Source organism: Furipterus horrens, unplaced genomic scaffold (genome assembly GCF_987537825.1).
Source record: "Furipterus horrens unplaced genomic scaffold, mFurHor1.1.pri manual_scaffold_17, whole genome shotgun sequence".
In the NCBI taxonomy this organism is placed as follows: Eukaryota; Metazoa; Chordata; class Mammalia; order Chiroptera; family Furipteridae; genus Furipterus; species Furipterus horrens.
The window spans coordinates 74,703,828-74,723,267 of NW_028327187.1; positions in this window are offsets into that span (position 1 = coordinate 74,703,828).

The following is a 19,440-nucleotide window of genomic DNA, read 5'->3' on the forward strand; positions in this document are numbered from 1 at the left end:
AACAAGTAGGTGCCTGTGAGCATAGATGTGGATGTAGATCTGCATGTAGCCAAATGTGCACAACCATGTGTGTGCATGTAGGAGCACATTTGTGTTGTCTTGTGTGTCTGTGGGGAATGGATCCTCATGTCTGCTATTTCTGTGTGCACACACAAGCATGAGTGCACATATATGTAGAGAACTCTTGTGTATCTCATTGCTAATAGATTTCAGTCTACTGATCCCTGAATGCTGTTAAGGCCTAAAAAAGTGGTAGGGCTTGGGAAGTAGAGACAAGAAAGGAAGGAAAAGGTCTCAAAGAGGCTACATTTCACAGAACAGGTTGAGGAAAATGAAAGAAGGGGGAAGAAAGCACCTCTTTGCTGTCCCTCAGACCCCTGGGGGGGGGGAGGCAAAAGAGGCAACTATGGCCTTCCCACTTCTAGATGCTCCAAGTCAGGGTCAGTGAAAGCTCTGGGGCAGAGTTTCTGACACCATTCCAGTGTCTTGCAGGCCCAATTTCTGAAGAGGAAACAGACTCCCAAGAAGACGAACCACTTTGACTCCAAACAGGAGGTGTGAGAAAGGTAGGTGGTGAAAGTGCAAGAGGGGCAAGAGCAGGACGCTGGATGGCTGAGAACTTGGAGGCTGGAGCCTGGGTTAATGCCCTCACCAAGTTCATACTGGGCATCCTCCTGTGCCATCCAGAACCTTATCAAGGCGTGGGGACCAAGCTTCATTCAGAATGCCAGAGAGCTGAATGGGGAGGCCTGGAATGCTGTGCTAGGGCATCTAGGCTCTGTCAGGAATCAACCAGGAGCCACAGGTTGGTTTTGTGTAAGGTGACCCACAAAGTTTCAAATGCAGATTTCTTGGAGAATGGGCAGGGAAAGCGGATGGTGGTGAATAGCAGTCAGCTTGGAGCTCTCATACTCCCCCACCCAGTGCTTCGGGGGGAGGTGGAGAAGCAGCAGAGTGGGTCAATATGGATGGGCTGAAGGCCAAGGGAATGACTTGGAAGAGAGGAAGTGGCAAACACATTGCCAATTCCTAACTTGCAGTAGCTGAACTGGGGTCCAGAAGGGAGGAGCAACAGCAGACCTGTTCTACCCCCACCTTCCCCCACAAAGCCAGTGCAAGCAGGGTGGGCCTCAGGTGGCCTTGGGCCCAACTTCAAGGCCTGTAGAAAGCAGTGGAAAACTCAGATCAGAGGGCAAGCAATCAAACAGCAGCCTTGGGAGCTCTAAGCACTCTGGTCTTACGAGGAGGAGGGGAGGGAAAAGAGAAAAAGGTGCTTAAATAAGGATCTTCCTGTACTGGAGGAGGCCCAAGTCCTCCATTTGCTGGAATGATATTCTGTCATTCCAGCTCCTCCATTTGTCCTCCAAATCTAGGCTCCCAGAATGGGGTGTGGCGTATATACCTTGGATGTATACACAGGGGAAATTTGATACCACAAACCTCTTGGTTCCCACTCTGCCCCATCCCACTGTGCCACAGCCTCACATCTAACTTCTTTTAGTCTCCTGATATTCGCCAACCAGCTCACCACCTTCCAGGGCACTCAGAGCCAGGTTAAGAGGCTCCCTGACAACTGGGAAGGGGCTGTGCCTTCTCTCCTCCCACTGCTTCTGGGTCTCTGATCTCTTACCATTCCTCTGGCAATTACAGAGCAAGCAACTCAGGTTGTCAGCTCAATGCCCCCCCCCCCACCACACCATCAGCACCTCCAGGGGCAAGGGAGGGGTGAAGTATTCCACAAGCTGGTGTACAGATGGAGCCAAGGCCATGTCTGTGAAGGTGGGGCAGACTGAGGAAGATGGAAGGGTGACAGACAGGGCGAGAAAGAGGCAGGAGGGAGCTCGGAGGGAGCTCAAGAGGCTGAGAAGTGGGGCTGGGGGAAGGAATGGAAAACAAAGACAGATGCTGGACCACCACCAACTTAATCAAGATGAAAAAAATCCAGAAACAGAGACCCAAGCAGCAAGGAAAGGAAGAGAAGAGGGGAAAGAAGTACAAGGGTAGGAGACAGCTGCAGAAAGCGCTGATAAGTGGCCAAGCAAGAAGAGTGAGGGATGTGTCTGTGTGTGTGCATGTGTGTGAATGTGCACAGGCCTAGGGTACCTCCTTCGCATCCTGATCCCTGGGGGATGCACCAGGCAAGGGGTGGGGAAGGAAGGAGATGGACCTGAGCCAGAGGAGGGGGCCTTCTTGGGCTTGTAGGTCAGGCTGGACTGATAGGCAGGGTGGAGTGCAGAAGCTGTGAGCCAGCACCAGAGACAAAGCCCACAACAACAATGAGAGACAGAGCAGCAGGTCCCTGGCTACTTGTGGCATTGGATCAAGGGTGTTCTTGTAAGACAAGACGAATGAGCGACCACTGGCTGGCCCTCAGGGAGCAGGTGGAACCCCCCCGCCCCCCTGCAGAGGGGAAGGGAGAAGCACCCAGAGGACCACAATAGATTCTTGCTGCTAAGACAGAGTGAGCAGCTGCCCAGCTGGCAAGGGGATGCCCAGGCGTTTTCAGGCACAACAGTGAGTGTCTGTGTGCACTCCTGCATGTGCACCCACTGCGTAAACCCACCACTGTGCTGGGGGAGGGCATGACAAAGGCAGGCTGCTCCTCAGTGGGTCCAGCTGGGAACCCATCCTCCCCTGGGCCCTCACACAACACTCACAGGCTGGCAAAGAGAAAGGGCGTGGCAAGCACTGAAGCAGATGAGGTCCGCAAGGACAGGCCCACTGGAGCCTGCAGGGAGGGGTTCAATGGGATTCCAGAGGAGCCCCACCCCTGACTACACCCTGGCACTCCTTTCCTTTGGCCTCTGTCCACTGGGGGAAACTTGCAAGGGCATGGAGTCAGGCTAAGACTGGGGTGGTTTGCTTTCCTCCCTGAACACACACCCCTTTAAGGGTGCCCTGCATGTGCTCACTAGCTCCCACATCCTGCCCTGAGTCCTCTCTGCCCTTCCCATCTGATGAAAATGCACCTGCCCAAGGAATAAGTAACAAGGTTCCCAGCCCAGTGTCTGTTGAGAATGGCAGTACCCTATGATCTGGCAGGCCTGAGTGGGGGCAGGGCTGGGGGCTCAGCACCCCAGGTATGTGATAGTCAGAGTATGGGTGCCAGGTCTGCATACTTCTAGGTCTGGGGGTTATGTGTGGTTACACCAATGCCTGGGTTGTCTCCTTAACAGGACTGGTGGGGGCCTTAGACCTTTTTGGTGTGTATATGAGGGTGTGGGTGTCACCTACATCCCATGCACAATGTTCCTTTAAGGCTCCTTCTCTCCCTCCCTGCCAGGCCTTGGCTGGTGGGTTTCCATGGAGATGGAGCCCAGCTCCCTCCACTGGCAGAGATGGGGGAAGCCTAGAGGAAAGCTTGCTGCAACCTAATGGGTTATTTAGATAATACATAAAGGAGGCTGATGGGTGGGAGCCCCCAGAGGTACCTGGGGGTCCGTAAGTCTTAAAGGACTACTGTGTTATCTGTGCTCCCTGCCTCTCTCCTCCCGAAGGATCCCCAACCAAGGATACACCCTCAAGCCCCTATAAGGCTGACGTCTCCAAGGCAACGACAGCTTACCTGTAAAGGACCATTCTCCTTAAAGGATGAGGAAGGGGTGGGACAGAGGTTAACCCTTTGTAGGAGAGCAAAGAAAACAGCTTACATTGAGGAAGGAAGGGGGAATCTCACCATCAGTGGCAGGGACATTTTTCTTTACACCCTGTCCCAACCCCCATGTCATAGGCAGCTGCTCCATTTTATTGAATAAACTCATAGATAGCATTTACGACATGCTAGGAACTCTTATACACAGGGACACTTTTATACACATCACCCATTTAATCCTTAAAATTGCCTTGGGGAAGGATGTACTATCATTATCTCCATTTCACAGATGAGGAAACTGAGGCTCAGAGAACAAGAGCACTGTGTCCAAGGTCACAGAGCTGGCACTGATGCTCACCAGCAGTGGGGTTCTAGATGGGGCAGAGACTCCGCTAGGGGGTCAGCTCATCTCTCATGGACCTGGTTTCCCAACATGGGTTCCCAGGGCTAGGAGCTTGGATGAGAATGGCCTGTAAGCAGTCCTGTACTCTGGGGAAGGGTCTATTTGCTAGGCATATGGCAAGCAAATGTGAAAAGCAGGAAGGGAAATCTTGGGAGGAGGCCTCGCGGAAGTAGGATGTTACCCTTAGCACAGAGAAGAAACCATTCCATCCCTCGGCCTTGGTTTTAAATGACCGACCATCCAAGGAGATAGCCCATTTAAAGACTCTGTCCAAGAGAAGGCAAATTCCTTTTGCTGTTCAGTCAGGGACAGCCTGGATTTCTTGGGCCCCTCCCATTATCCAAAATTTTAGGTCACCCTGACCCCTTTCTTGAAACCAAACCCCAAGGCCCCCTCACAAAGAGGCTTCAACTACCTGGAAGGCCCCCCTCTCCAGTTAGGGCTTAGGGACTGCATTGACTACTTGCACAAAAGGGGAAACTGAGGCCCAGTGGAGTAGAGGCCAAGACTCCAGCCTCCCAGGCCCCTAGAATGCCAGCAGTACAGCCAACTTTCCCTTATACAGTTGGGGAAACTGACGCCCATAGTCTAAAAGTTGCACCTCCACCCCCTCTAAGCCCTTCCTCTGGCTCTGGGAAGTGGACTCCAAACAAGACCAGAAGCCCCTGATCTGAGAAATGAACTTGGCACTAGAGTGGATTTCGGGGACCAGGCCACAGGAGTGATGTACATACTGTTCCTATGGGCTGGTAGGGCCTGCCTCCAGTACTCAAGGGGAGAGAAGGCTGCAGAGCAGGCAGGCAATGTAGGGAGGTGCTAAGCAAAGTGAAGAGGCAAGAGGGGGTCCAGCCAGGAGCAAGAGGCACTGGACCCATGCCTCTGAGTTTGCTGTTCAGACCCACCAGTCCTGAGATGCCTGGCCCCAAGGTGGAGGCGGGTGCCTAGAAACAGTTCAGATACTGCCAGGCCCCTCCAGTTCCCTAAGGGCTCCCCACTCCCAAAGGGTTAAAGGGCAAAGGGGCACAGGAAGACTGAGGGTGGACAATGGAGCCTCTGTAATCCCAGGCATTCCTAAGGCATGAACACAGGCATCCAGGGAGGGGCCAAAGGGCACCCCCAACGGGAAGCCCCACATTATGCAGCTAGGCATGCCAGTCTCTGCAGCCACCACCATCAGATCCATCAGACCCACCCTTTCCTAGCACAGACCCAGTTGGGTCATCTGAGGGGACTCATGTGGGCATAGGAGGATTTGTGTGCGCATGCTCTTTCTCTTTCTCTCTCTTTCTCACACACAGATATATACTCCCCACACATGCAAATAGGAATACACACACACACACACACACACACACACACACACACACACACACGCCCAAAGCTGCCTCCCATGCTAACCTCCAGCCCTGCTGCCCTCCCCTGATTTGTCTGGCTCTGAATGTTTTAGATCGGAGAGCTGAGGTGAGGGGGCTTCTTGGGGCTTGTACTCTCCCTTCAAGCTTCACCGTAAGGCGGACATCAAGATGGACAGCTTGGAAAGCCCCCGTGGCCAAGTGCACAAAGCCCAGGATGCTGTTGCCCTCCTGTTCCACCCAATCCAAAGCCAACACAGCTGTCCTTATTGGGTTTAGTGCCAAGGATTGGCATGAGTGTCAGGAGAGTGGCTGGGTGCTCCCTTCACAGTTTCATGACCTGGGGAGAACATTGAGGACCCAGGCAAGCTCCTGAGGTCTCAGAGGCTGGCACTGGAAAAGAAAAGCTTCTGGAAATCCTGACTGGTGCAGCTCAGTGGATTGAGTGCCGGCCTGCGAACCTAAAGGGCACATGCCTGGGTTGTGGGCCAGGTCCCCAGTGGGCGGCGTGCAAGAGGCAACCAGTTGTTTCTCTCACACACTGATGTTTCTCTCCCTCTCTTTTCCCTATTTCTAAAAATAAATAAAATCTTTTTAAAAAAGCTTCTGTAAAGACCAGCAGTCTAGACCCTTCCCCTGCAGAGAAATTCCCCACCCTCCAGGCTCCTCCCTCTCTTCAACCATTAGGAAGCCACAAAGATCCTGTTGATAATCTGCAGAGAAGGCAGGCTGGCCCTGCTAACCTTCCACACACACCCTAGTCCTCCTGCTGGAGGCCACCAGGTGCCACCTGTCCACCCTCCAGGTCAGACAAGGCTCCCACCAGATGCCTGAACCCAGTCCAAAGTCATGGAGTCCAGTGGACATGTGCTGGGCTCAGAGCAAGGGCCAAGATTAACTGAGAGCAGGACAGGGGAGAGAAGTGGTAAGGCAGAAGGGGTTATGAGTACAGAGAAGCTAGACAAAAGGGAAAGCTGAGAGGTGGAGCCCAGGGCACCTACTGGGAGGGTGGGGCAGGCAGAGGCATGTGGAGAAAGGGGAGAGGAGTGGTGTGCCCCCAACAGTGCAACTCCAACTGAGCATGGAGGGGAAAGGTGATGGCCTGGGTGGGGGGCATGGAGAGGTGGGTGACTGACAAGGAGAGCAGGAGGGTAGGGGAGCAGAAGGGGGTTGTCCAGAATTGGCACTGGACCCCACCCAGTGACCTAAAACCAACCTTCCCAATCAGAGGAGGAGGAGGCAGGGCAAACGCAGCAGCCAGCTTGGGAACCCTAGATGGGGGATTCAGACCCCCTGCCTCCCCCATTGTCTGAATCACAGGGTTGGGCAGGGCCCCTGGGACTCAGAGGGGACCAGGTGGAGCAGGGAGGTTGGCTGGGATGCTGATTTCTGCACAGGACTCACGCCTCTACTCCATTCTCCCCCAGAGCAGGCCCCTCTTAGGCTCAGGGCACCTACACCCCCTTCTCACCCCAGTGCTGTTCCAACCTTTAGCCCAAGAAGGAGACTGGGAAAAACTTTCATCACTCCTTTGCCTTGGGTGTCCTGGAGGCTGGACCTCTCTGCAAGACCACATGGTCCTCACTGCCCAGAAGAGTGCCCCAGAGATCTTCTTTCCAGCTGCAGCCATCTAAAGTGGCACCAGGGACTGTTGGCCTTGAAAGGGACCTTGGAGATTAATGAGTCTGTGCCCTCATGATAGCCAAGAAGGCTGAGACTCAAAGCCAGGGAAGGGGCTGAGGATCTAGAGTCACTGGGCTGGGAAGTGGCAGGTATAGCATGGAGGCTACCTTCCCCAGCTGGTCTTGGTCAAGCACATGCCGTGGCAGGCACCCACCCCAATGGCAGAAAGAGGTTGATGGCGGGTACAGCCTGGGTGCTCCTGTCCACTGGAGTAGACCTCGAACAAGGCCCTTCCTCACTCCCTGCCTCCCTTTCCCCTTCAGAATAGTTACAAAAGAAAAATGAAGACCAATTTGTGCCCCCTGAAGATGAAGACAGTGTCAGTCTGGTTCACTTCTGGCTTTTCCACAGGCAGCCATGAGCCAATCCAAGTAGGCACTTGGCAGTGGGCAGCTGCCAGTGAATGACTGCCTACTTCCTGGGCCATGGAGTTAGTTCTTGGGCAAGGAGGAGCTCATTACTGCACAGGAAGGGGGGCCCTACCATCTCAGGCTGCTGTGTGCTCACTCTTTGCCCACTCAGTCCTATGCAGGGGTCTGGGCACTAGGGGAGGAGGCTCTCATGAGCAGGTTGTAGCAAACCAAGGACACTGAGGTTGGGCTCTGCTAAGTGGGTTTCTCCCTTGATGATCAGATCACTAGCAATTCTTAATTTCTTTTGTTCTTTTTTATATACTTCAAGTGTACCACGATAAGATGTACTACCTTTGGGATCACACACACACAAGCATAAATAAGTATGGAAAGATACTAGGATGCAACATAGAAAAATGGCCAGGAGCTGGGAGTAGGAGGGTCCCAGCCCTGACCTGAGTTCCCCGTGTGGTAACAAACATCCAAGAGCCCCAAAAGCTCAGGAACCCATGGGTGCACATGCTGACACTGTATGGGCGTTGTGCCAGATGAAAGGCCCATTGCCTACAATAAGGAGTCAGCCAGAGGTGAGAGGCCCCAGGCAGGCCCCTGCTCCAGCCACCCCACAGGTCACAAGAAAGATGGGTCTCAGAAGCAGTTCACAGGAAGAAAGGCTGGCTGGATTATTCACTGTCAGGGCCATGTGAGTCAGCAGAGATGGCACTGGGCTGCCCAGAAGCCCCTGCCTTCTGGGTGAAGTTAACTGGAAGCAGGGCGCCTACTTGGAGAAGGGGTGCCAAATCCCCACTCCTTGTGCGGTGGGGGGGGGGCAAGATAGTCATTGATGGATGGGGCTCCAGATATCCTGAAGGGGGGGGGGGCAGCAGGTTGTTGTAGGTACTCTTTACAACCCTTGCCAACCAAGAGACTCCCAAAATCTGCCCTAGGAAGTGGGGAATAGCCCATAACCAAACAGAGGTAGAAAGACTTGTCAAAGGGCAAAAGGCCTTCAGTGGGCAGGGGTAGAGCCTGAGCAGAGCATCTTGCTTTCCAGAATCCCTGGCCCTGAGCCAATGATTCCCTCCCTTCCACCCCTCTACCTGAAGGACCACTTCTACAACCATGTGCACAGGCTCACACTGGTGGGAGCCCAGGCCGGTCTCACTGCATGCACCCTGCAGAAACTGAGCCTGCAGAAACTGAGGCTTCAGGTCCACCATGCGCCTCTAGAGAGGAGACCACGGTCCTGGTGCAGTCTTGGAGGGAAGCCCCGGAGAGTCCATGCTGGGGTTTGGAAAGAAGAATGAGAAGAACAAAGCCCCCACCCCCACCCTCCGCCACCTTGGGGCAGAGGGCCAGGCATCGCCCAGCCCGGTTCCCTTCCCTCCCCCCATTGCCAGGGGCAGCCTGGCCCAACCTCCCCTCCGACCACGCTGCTGGCCGAATTTTCAGTGGAACGGGACCTCGACGGGGGAAGAGGGGCAGCCACGCCCAGGGCCACACCCCACGGCCGCCGATGGGGAGCCATCAGGCCCCATCGTGATCCCTTTCACACACACCCTGTAGGGACATGTCAACTTCAGCTCCCACCTGCCAGCACAGACCTTGCCAGACTGTGGCCCCCCTCCCCACCCACCCCGCTTCGCCCGCAGTGTCTCTCCCCGGGTCGGCATTTTGGGCGCCGCCCAGGTACCCCTCCCCTGTCGGGCTCCGGCCCTGCTGGCCTTCCCCTGCCCCGCTCTAGTCCGCAGGGCTGAGCCGGGTGTCACCTGGGTGGGGCTCCGGCCGCCCCGCCCGTGACCGTGACCGCTGGCCAGGGGGTAGCGGTGCTCCCAGCTCTCGCCCCGCTGGGTAGGGCTGGGACGGGAGGCCGAGGGCGTCGCAGCCGTGGCCGAATGAGGAGAGCAGGCCTGCCCGCCTTACCTGCGCTACGGCCCCCAATGGAGCTACCCGCCCAGTCTCCGAGCACGCCAGCCTCGGACCGGCAGCCAGCCGGAGTGCGTCTGTGATGCTGAAGCTGCTGCTGCGGCCGAGGCGCCCAGGCGGGGGCGGGGCGGGGCAGGCGTGCGCGCAGAGGAGGGGGAGGGGAGCGCAGAGGAGGCAGGGGAGGGGGGAGTGAGATCACCTCCCCCGCTGCCCGCTCCGCCCCGCCGCGCCCGAGCCCAGGCTGCGGAGCCCCGGGCGGGCTAAGAACCCCTGGTCCCCCCTCGTCGGGGAGCTCGATGGGACCTGCGCCCACAACCGTGGAGTGCCTCGGACGCCCTCACTGCAATGGAGGCTCCGGGCAAGAATTGCGGGGCAGGGGTGCTCTCCCGGCTGGGCCTTGGAGAGAGGAGTCCGGTAGAGAAACAGATACCAGATACCCACCCCCGCACCCCCTTCAGCTTCCTCTCTGCCCTCCAGGGTGCTGGCAAGCTATGGACACTCACACTCAATGCGGTTCCGGCTCTGCCCCCCACCCCGTCTTGAGGTGTTTGGGCGCTTCCCCACCCAAGGCAGGATTCCCGGGTCTCTGGGCTCTCCCCACGAGTTGTCCCCTAATTCTAGGCGCCCAGTCCGGGAGGGGCGCGCAGGTCTTTACCCCAAGGATGCACAGAGGGACACGGGCTCCTGAGCAGCCCAGAGTCGGGAGGGCGAAGAGGTAGCGGAGAGGGCGCCCCTCTAATTGCCACTCTCAGTTCCCAGACATTCCTCTGACTCTGCCAGCTTTCCTATGCTCGGTGTCTTATTTCTTTGTCATGGGGATTGGCCCTATCCCGGCCTTTCCCTGTGGCCCCAGTCTCCCGCAGCCATGCCCTGGAAGCCTGGGGAAGGAACTCCCCCCCAGCACCCCCTAGGCTTGTGGCGGTCATGCGGAGGGCCCAAGAATTCCAGAGTGAGCCGAGCCGGCCGCAGAACAAGGAAGGCCTAGGGCCCAGATGGCAGATTGCAGCCCTGGTGGCCACGGTATTTTTATGGGCATGCCTGTTGCCCAGTGAAGCATTCCCGGAGCCCTCAGCTCAGCCTCCGGAAACCCTCTAAGCAGCGCAGGGGGCCTACCTGGGAGGAGCCCTGGCATCCTGGCCTGTTGTCCCCACCCCATCCAACCATCTACTTGCTAGCTTCAGTTTATTATCCTGGAAGGGGAGGCTTGGAATGGCTCCACCTTCATTCAGGGAGGGTCTGGATGCCGTGTTTTTGGCGGTCTTTAGAAGGAGCACGGACAAGACTAGACACCTTAGTGAAGGCAGAGGGTCTTTCACACCCAGCTGTGGCCTACCTTCAGGGCTGCCAGTGGCCAATCTTTTGGTTCCAGGAGACCAGGAGTGGGAGTGCAGGCAGGACTCTTAACGCCACTGCTCCAGCCCCTTCAGGAGTAACAAGTAGGCTGAGCCAGTGGGCTTGGAGCTGGCTGTGAAGGGAGGGCCTGGGCACCCAAGATGGGGGTATTTTCCATGAGGCACTGAGCTGCAGTCTGCTTCCTGCCTGCTCTGATCTGACCTCTGATAGACCTGGCCTCTCACCTTTCCAGCCACCTCTGCCTCCACTCACCCCTTGTAGTTTCCAGTCTCTTCCTCCAGCCCTGACTTCCACAAATCTTTTATGGAATATAAGATTTGATGGTGGTTACTGCAACAATGATAGGAGTAAAGTAAGAGGAAGATAAGAGTCCATTTAATATGCTCTAAGTGTATAGTGATGGGTTCAATCTCCATTTATTGTACTAATACCCCTCACCATTGTTCTAAGCACATTACATGTATTAACACATTTATTTTGCACACCAACCTGGGGAAGTCAATCATTAGTCCTATGACAGATGAGGAAACTGAAGCCCAAAGAGGTCAAGGAATGTGTCCACGGAGCACAGCCAAGAAGTCTTTCTCTTCACTAGCTCATTGTATCCACACGTGAACCTATGATGAAGATTCTGTTATTATCCTCACCCTCCAAGTGAGGAGCCCCAGGTCATACAGTCATGCAGCCAGGAGGTACTGCGCCGAACATTCCCTGTGCATTTGCTCACTGATTTCTCAGCCCATCACTATTAAGTAGGCACCAGTATTGCCCCCATTTCACAGATGAGGAAACTGAGGTTCACATGGGCCAAGTGACTTAACCAAGATCACCAGAAGGTAAATGGAAGAGCTGGGATTTGAACTTGCTTCTGGGAGACTGCGAAACCCATTCTCCCACTGCTGTTCACCAAGATGGAGGGGTCAATCGACAAGAACAGGAGGAACAACAGAGAACTTCAGGCAGAGAAAGTCCCAAGAGAAGCAAGAGGGATTGGTTTTGGACACGAGCTGAGCCATTGCTCCACTGCCATGCGCTCTCCATGGACATTGGGGGAGTACTAGACAGACAGAGGGCTGGGTCTTGCCCGTTCACACCCTTTCAATGGCAAGTGCTCTTCACAGCAACCTGTGACCCACTTCTCTTGGGCATAGTCAACTGATTGAGGGCAGCCCTCCAGAGTCTGGCCAGATACCCCCCAGACAGCCATGTGATGAGGGGGTGTGAGTCACAGAAGCCAGTGGAGCAGGAAGAAATTGCCAGCAGGCTAGCAGGGTGGGCTATCTTTCTCTCTTCCTTTTCTATGTCTTTGTGTCTTAGGTATATCTCTTGAAACAGCATATAGTTTGGCTTTAGTTTAGTTTGATAGTTTAAAAGTTCTTATCTTTTCAAAAATCAGCTGTATTGAAGTATAATTTACATACAGTAAAATTTGATCTTTTGAAGTGTAGAGTTCAATGAATTTTGATAAATGTTGTGTAATCACTACCAAAATCAAGATACAGAACAGCCATGGCCAGGTAGCTCAGTTGGTTAGAGTATTGTCTCAATGTATCAAGGTTGCAGATTTGATTCCTGGTCAGTGCACGTGCCTAGGTTGCGGGTTTGATTCCTAGTCCAGTGCATACAATCCCTGGTCTGGGTACATATGGGAGGCGACCAATCAATGTTTCTCTCTCACATCAATGTTTCTCTTTCTCCTTTCCTCTCTCTCTAAAAGCAGTGAAAAAATGTCCTCAGGTAAGAAAGATGCAGAACATTTCCATCATCTCCTATAAGTCCTTCCAGCCCCAGCCCCAGCCTCTGGTTCTGGCTCACACTGGGCTACCTTCTTCTTCTTTTTTTTTTTTTTTAAATATTTATTTTTAGAGAGAGATGAAAGGAGGGAGAAAGAGAAACACCAATGTGTGAAGAGGAACATGGATTGGTTGCCTCTCACATACACCCCCAACTGGGGACCTTGCCCAAAACCCAGACATGTGCCCTGACTGGGAATCAAACTGCCAACTTCTCAGTTTGCAGGCCGGTGCTCAACCCACTGAGCCACACCAGCCAGGGCTGGGCTACCTTCTGTTTTTGCTAGAGTTTATTACAAAGAGAATCATACAGGATGTACCCTTTCATCTGGCTTCTTTTGTTCAGTGAGGTTTTGAGATTCATCTGTGGTGTATGTGCATGTACATGTGCATGAGCAATTTTTTATTTTTATTACTGAGTAGTATGCCGTAGTTTAGCCATAAACCCATTGAAGAACATCTGGGTTGTTTTCAGTTTTGGGCAATGATGAATAGAGCTGCTGGAAACATTCACTGTAGAAGACTTTGTGTGAGCAGCTTTCATTTCTGTAAGGTAACCACCCAGGAGTGGGACTGCTGGGTCACATAGTGACTTTGTCTACCTATCTGTCTTTTACCTGTAGGATTTAGCTGATCACATTGGTGGTGGTTGCTGTATGTTTGAATTTACTCTTACCCACTTATTAAGTGCTTTCTATTTGTCTTCCTTTTCAAATTTCTCTCCCTCCGCCCCCACTTTTTATCAGTGAAGTTTCATGACAAGAAGTAGAAATTATTCCAGCCATCTTACACAGAAATTTTCTGTGTGTGTGGAAGGGAGTGAGGGAGTGAGTTGCCTTTTTATTTACTTTAATTTTTTAAAAAATTATTGATTTTAGAGATGGAGGTGGGGGGAAGCAGAGAGAAACAATGTTCTATTCCACCCAGGCATGCATTCATTGGCTGATTCTTGTATGTGCCCTGATCGGGAATTGAACCAGCAACTTTGGTTATGGGGATGACACTCTAACCAACTGAGTTACATGGCCAGGGCTAGAAAAGGATTTTGTACAAGGAATTGGAACCATTAGAGAGGCTAGAAGGGTGTGTTCTGGGCGGGCTCCAAAGGACACCACCACAGAACCAGGTCTCCAAAGAAGCTGTTACCTCTGCCATCATCAGCAAGGTTGAAGAGCAGGTGGTCAGCAGTGTCAGTATTGAATTAAAGAAGACACCAGCATAGTCATGAGCCAGAAAGCAGCAAGCTGGGACCTGGAAACCATCAATGGCACATGAAATGAAGACTGGACACAGGAACAATGCTGCTGGAGCCCTATTCCCTCTTGACCTTGATATCCAGCAGAAAATCAGCTCCACACAGTAAAAAAAACCCCAAAAAAACACAACGGCCTCCTTTTCCTTCAGCCTTCCAAATCTTGTGTAAATGCATCTAACTGGAAAAACCTAATTTACACCCTAAAGCCTGGCTGCGCACAGTCTGGGAAACACCCAGTAAGTACATTAAAATGAGGTGGGCCCTGGCTGGTGTGACTCAGTGGATTAAGCTTCCGCCTGTGAACTAAAAGGTCACTGGTTCAACTCCCAGTCAGGGCACATGCCTGGGTTGCAGGCCAGGTCCCCATGTGGGGGTGTGTAAGAGGCAACCACACATTGATGTTTCTCTCCCTCTCTTTCTCCCTCCCTCCCCCTCTAAAAGAAAAATAAATAGAAATCTTAAAAAAAAAAAAAGGGAGTTGGGAGTAAATGCTGAGCACAAACAACCATCCTATTCATGGTCATCTTTTAGATGGATTTAATTTGTTTTCTAGTTTCATTTCCCTCTCTATTTGTTTAGAAGCACTATGTGAAATTTCAGTAGTTACTCTAGTTATTTTAATGTGCATTAATTTTTTTAAGTACAGTATTCCCTCACTTATCATGGGTATTATGTTCCAGACACACATACACCCCGTGCAAAGTAGGAACCTTACATTTATTCTACACTCTTAAACCTACATAACTTTAACAACATATGTATACAGTACCACAAAATCCCACGATATAGTGAAAAATCTGTGATAAATAATTAAATATAATATTTTTTAAAATCCCGAGATACAGTGAGGCTGTGATAAGTGGACCGCGATATAGCGAGGGACTGCTGTATTTCATTTATTTATTTTTAGAGAGAGGGAAGAGAGGGAGAAAGAGGGAGAGAAACATCACTGTGTGGTTGCCTCTCGTGCACCCCCAGCTGGGGACCTGGCCTGCAACCCAGGCATGTGCCCTGACTGGGATTCAAACCCGTGACCTTTTGGTTTGCAGGTCAGCACTCAGTCCACTGAGCCACACCAGCCAGGGCTTAACATGTATTCTTAACAAAGTCTGAAGCTAATCAATATCTCTGTTCTGGTGGTTTTGACCTATTGGCCACAAGGTTTTTGGTGCTTCTCCCTTCAAGAGGTGGCACCTACTTCCCCTCCTCATGAGTGAGGGATGGACTTGGTGACTCATTTTTTAAAAGATTTTATTTATTTCTCTTTATAGAGAGGGGAAGGGAGGGAGAAAGAGAGGGAGAGTAACATCAGTGTGTGGTTGCCTCTCGTGTGCCCCCAACCAGGGACCTGGCCCGCAACGTGGGCATGTGCCCTGACTAGAAATTGAACCAGCAACCCTCTGGTTTGCAGGCCAGTGCTCAATCTACTGAGCCACACCAGCCTGATGACTCATTTTTAATGACTAAATAGAATGAAGCAGAAGTGTCAGCTGGCAACTTTGAAGACCCAGTTATAAAAGACACCTCTGCTTCTTCCTTGTCCTCTTTCCTGGATTGCTCTGCCTGTAGGAAGTCAGCCACCATATTGTGAGAGTTCTCAGCAGCCCTATCAAGAGGCTCCTTTGAGGCTCTTGTTATTGGGCCTGGCCAACTTCTGCACCTTCTTATGCTCATTCTGCCATATTCACCAATGACTCCCAATCTTCCACTCACCTATACAACACCCCAACTTCTCAGTGTCTTGACCTTACCTTCAAAGACCTTGCCCTTGCCTCAGCATCCCCTTCTCACAGTTGTGCCTTATCATCCACAGAATTACTCTGACATGTTAAGACCTAAATGTCAGCTCTCTGGGCATGACTTTCAATTTGTTTCTTCTCATTTTCCAAATTCCTTACTTCTACCACCTCTGCATTTTTACCTCACAGAACTTTCTAGTCTCTAGACCCCTGCACCAAAGCTATTAGATCCCACTTGGCCTTTCTGTCTTCCACATCCCACCTAGACCATATAGTGCATCTCTTCAACATGCTCAAGTTTCTCCATTAATAGAGGATTCATGTAGGAATAAGGAAGATAGTTGCATAGTCAGGGTTCTCCAGAGAAACAGAGCCAATAGGGTGTGTATGTGTGCGTGTGTGTAACGAATTGGCTCATGTGACTAAGGAGCCTGAGAAGTCTCAAGATTTACAGTCAGAAAGCTGGACACCTGGGAAAACTGATGGTTTAACTTCTAGCCCAAGGGCAGGAAACAGCCACAGTTCCAGCTCAAGAAGTCAGACAGGAGAGTTCCCTCTTACACTGCCTCCTTATTCTATTCAGGTCTTCAAAGGATTGGATAAGCCCCACCCACATCAAGGAGGACAATCTGTTTTACTCAGTTTACTGATTCAAACATTAATCTCATAGAAAACACCTTCACAGATGTACTCAGGACTATGTTTAACCAAATATCTGGGTAACCCATGGCCCAGTGAGTTTGGCATGAAAGTAATCATCACAACAGTAACCTCAGACATATAGACATGAACCCACACAGAATCAAACACCTGAGCTTTGGGGAGTTTGAACCAGGTTTTGAAGCAGCTCTGGGGAGCAGGCTTTCTTATTTACACCCTCAACCTCCCACCCCTAGACTGTTATTATGATGACTCAGCTCCTGTTCTTGTCACCACCAACCAACTACATAACCCTCTCCTCTGTGTCTGTCTTTTCTCCATTTTTTTGCTTCTGCCTAATCCTAGTTTCTGCATCTCCTTAGCTTCTAATGCTTCATGACAATTACGCATTACCTTTTCTCCATACGTCTTTTGGCTTCTAATCTCTCTGCACTTTAAGTACCCATGAGAAAAGCTTATTGGTCCAAATACTCACTATCCGTATTTGGGAAGAGCCTTCAGGTCAGGTAACCTGGATAGGGAACTGACCAATCTGTAGGCTGGCTGCTCTTGACCGGGTACTTGCTCCCAGTCCAAGCACTTGAGGCCAAGGTTGGGTCAGGTTATGTAATATACAAAATGGCCATCTGTTATGGACTGAATTTTGTGTGCCCTACCCCTGCCAAATATCATATGTGAAAGTCCTAGCTCCCCATGTGACTGTATTTGAAGATGGAGCCTCTAACAAAGTAATCAAGGTTAAATGAAGTCACAAGGTGAGGCCCTGATTCGATAGGATTTGCATCATTACAAGAAAACACCAGGTAATAGAAAAACAATAAATAAATCAAAAATTAAAAAAAAAAAAAAACATCAGAGAGTGAGCTTCCTCCCCCCCTCCTTCTCTCTCTGTCTCTGTCTCTCCTATGTGAGGATGCTGCAAGAAGACAACCAACTATAAGCCAAGAAGAGTGCCGTCACCAGAAACAAGCCCTGCTTGATCTGGGACTTCTAGCTTTCAAAACTGTGAGAAGTAAATGTCTGTTGTTTAAGCCTCCATTCTCTGGCATTTTGTTATGGCAGCCTGAGCTGACTGAGACACTATCTCTGTGTAAATCACTAGCTAGAGGCACTCTCACAGCAGGAGCTGTGCCTTGGCAGGCATTTGGCTTGGCCTGTTCAATCTCACCACACTTAACTCACCCATTTTCTTGTTTTTCCTACAAACCCCCAGGATTTGAACAGAATTGCCCACCTGACTTCTGTGTTCTCCCTCACAGGCTGCAGAAAGTGCTGCTGGAGAAAACCACATCAGTATGTGGACAGGTATCACTAGGGATTCACGGGCTCCAAACAAGCTGACCTGAGAGTACCACAGTCCTTCCACATGACCCTAGCCAGCCTCCTTCTCTTTCCATTCGATTGTTCTCCCAGACTTTCTCCACATACTGCTGATTGGAAACAAACGGGACAGATTAAACCCATGAATTTACTTTCTCTCTTTCCTGAAACCCCACTAAAATGACATGAAATGACTTTTAAAAGCAAAAATTCCCAAGGACAAAAATAACAGGAGATGAGATAACAGCAACAAGATTGTGCTAGCTGAGCGGTAACCAGTGTAGCAAATCCAAGGCAGCTGGGGGCAGTGAGGACAACTGAGCACCAGCTGAATTCACATGGCATAGCTCACACATAGCTTAAAAATCAGCAGTGGAAATGGGAGTGAATGTCGAGCTACAGGTGAAAATCTGTTTAAGAGTCAGTTAGACCCCTGGAAATAGTCATCCATCCCAGCAGAAGAGGAAGTCCATTCTTCAGAGATGATGAAACAAAGAGTGTCTCGATTGGGGAACACCGAGAACAGCTTTAGAGAGTACCACACTGAAAACAGGGAGACTGAATATTTCCTTACAGTATGTGGAGCACTCTGGGCCCTCTTGCCCTAGTTGATTCCTTTAGTGCTGACAGCCAGACCCAGGAAGCAGACTGAAGCTCTTTCTCAGGGATATTTGTCCATTCCAGGAGGAAGGAATTAGAGTAACAGCGGAATTCCCCACTAAAACAGCACATGCACATCACCCTAAAATTAAGCCCATAGTTCACAAGCCCACTCCTCACAATAAGCTTTTTAGTATCCCATTCATTCTTAAATATGAGACAACCAAAGACCACTAGACATCTGAGGAAGCCTCTAAAACATAAAAGATAAAGATCAAACTGAAGCGGGAAAACAATCTGTGGGAAACAGTATCATAAGGACAAGAAATATTTTCTTTTCCTTTATTGATTTTTATAGAGAGAGGGAGGGAAAGAGAAACATCGATTTGCTGTTCCACTTACTTATGCATTCACTGGTTGCTTCTTGTATGTGCCCTGGTGGGGGATCAAACCTGCAACCTTAGTGTACAGGGACGATGCTCTAACCAACTGAGCTACCTGGTCAGGACCAGAAATATTTTCTTTAAAATGCCTTAATGTCCTCAGGGAGATAAAGAATGTGAATATCCTTGAAAAAAAAGAACAGAGACTATAAAAAGGAACACTCAGAGATCAAACAAAAACTTTCTGTGGTAGTATAAATTAAAAGGCAGTAGATGGATATTTCCTTCTGCCTAGGACAAGAAGTTGTAAGAGAGCATCACTTCGACCCCAGCTACAAGAAGCTAGATAACCTACAAAATAATAGGGCTTTTTTCTTTTAAGCTTATTGGAGAGCTGAGTGGCCAAAAAAAGAGAAAAAGAAAGAAAGAAAGAAAGAAAGAAAGAAAGAAAGAAAGAAAGAAAGAAAGAAAGAAAGGAAGGAAGGAAGGAAGGAAGGAAGGAAGGAAGGAAGGAAGGAGGAAGGAAGGAAGGAAGGAAAGAAAGAAAGAAAGAAAGAAAGAAAGAAAGAAAGAAAGAAAGAAAGAAAGAAAGAAAAAGGAAAAAAATTAGCCCAAATCTGAAAAACACCAAGCCCTTCCTAGGAAAAAGACACCTTGTTGCTTTTATCCTTGGCAACAGCAGCAATAGGAAGAGGCTGCCTTAGACCTGTGTAAGAAGAAAACAGAAGACCTTTAAACAAAAATTTAAAGATCAAGTGTGGGATGGCATGCAGTTTGAATCCCTAGGCACCTCACACACAAAAGGAGTTTGCATTCACCCATAACTCTTTTCCATAGGCCTTCACCAAGAAAGCTGAGAGGCAGAGTGGGTGGACTGAGTGATTCCCTCTGAGGTACAGATATACCAGCAGTGCTGAAGTATGAATGAGGGCAGAAGAGAGAAACCACACTCCAGACCTTCCAGTGGCAACTGGCAGCTAGAGGAGGGCAGAAGAGCTGAGAAAGATCAACACAAGGTCTGCTGAAGT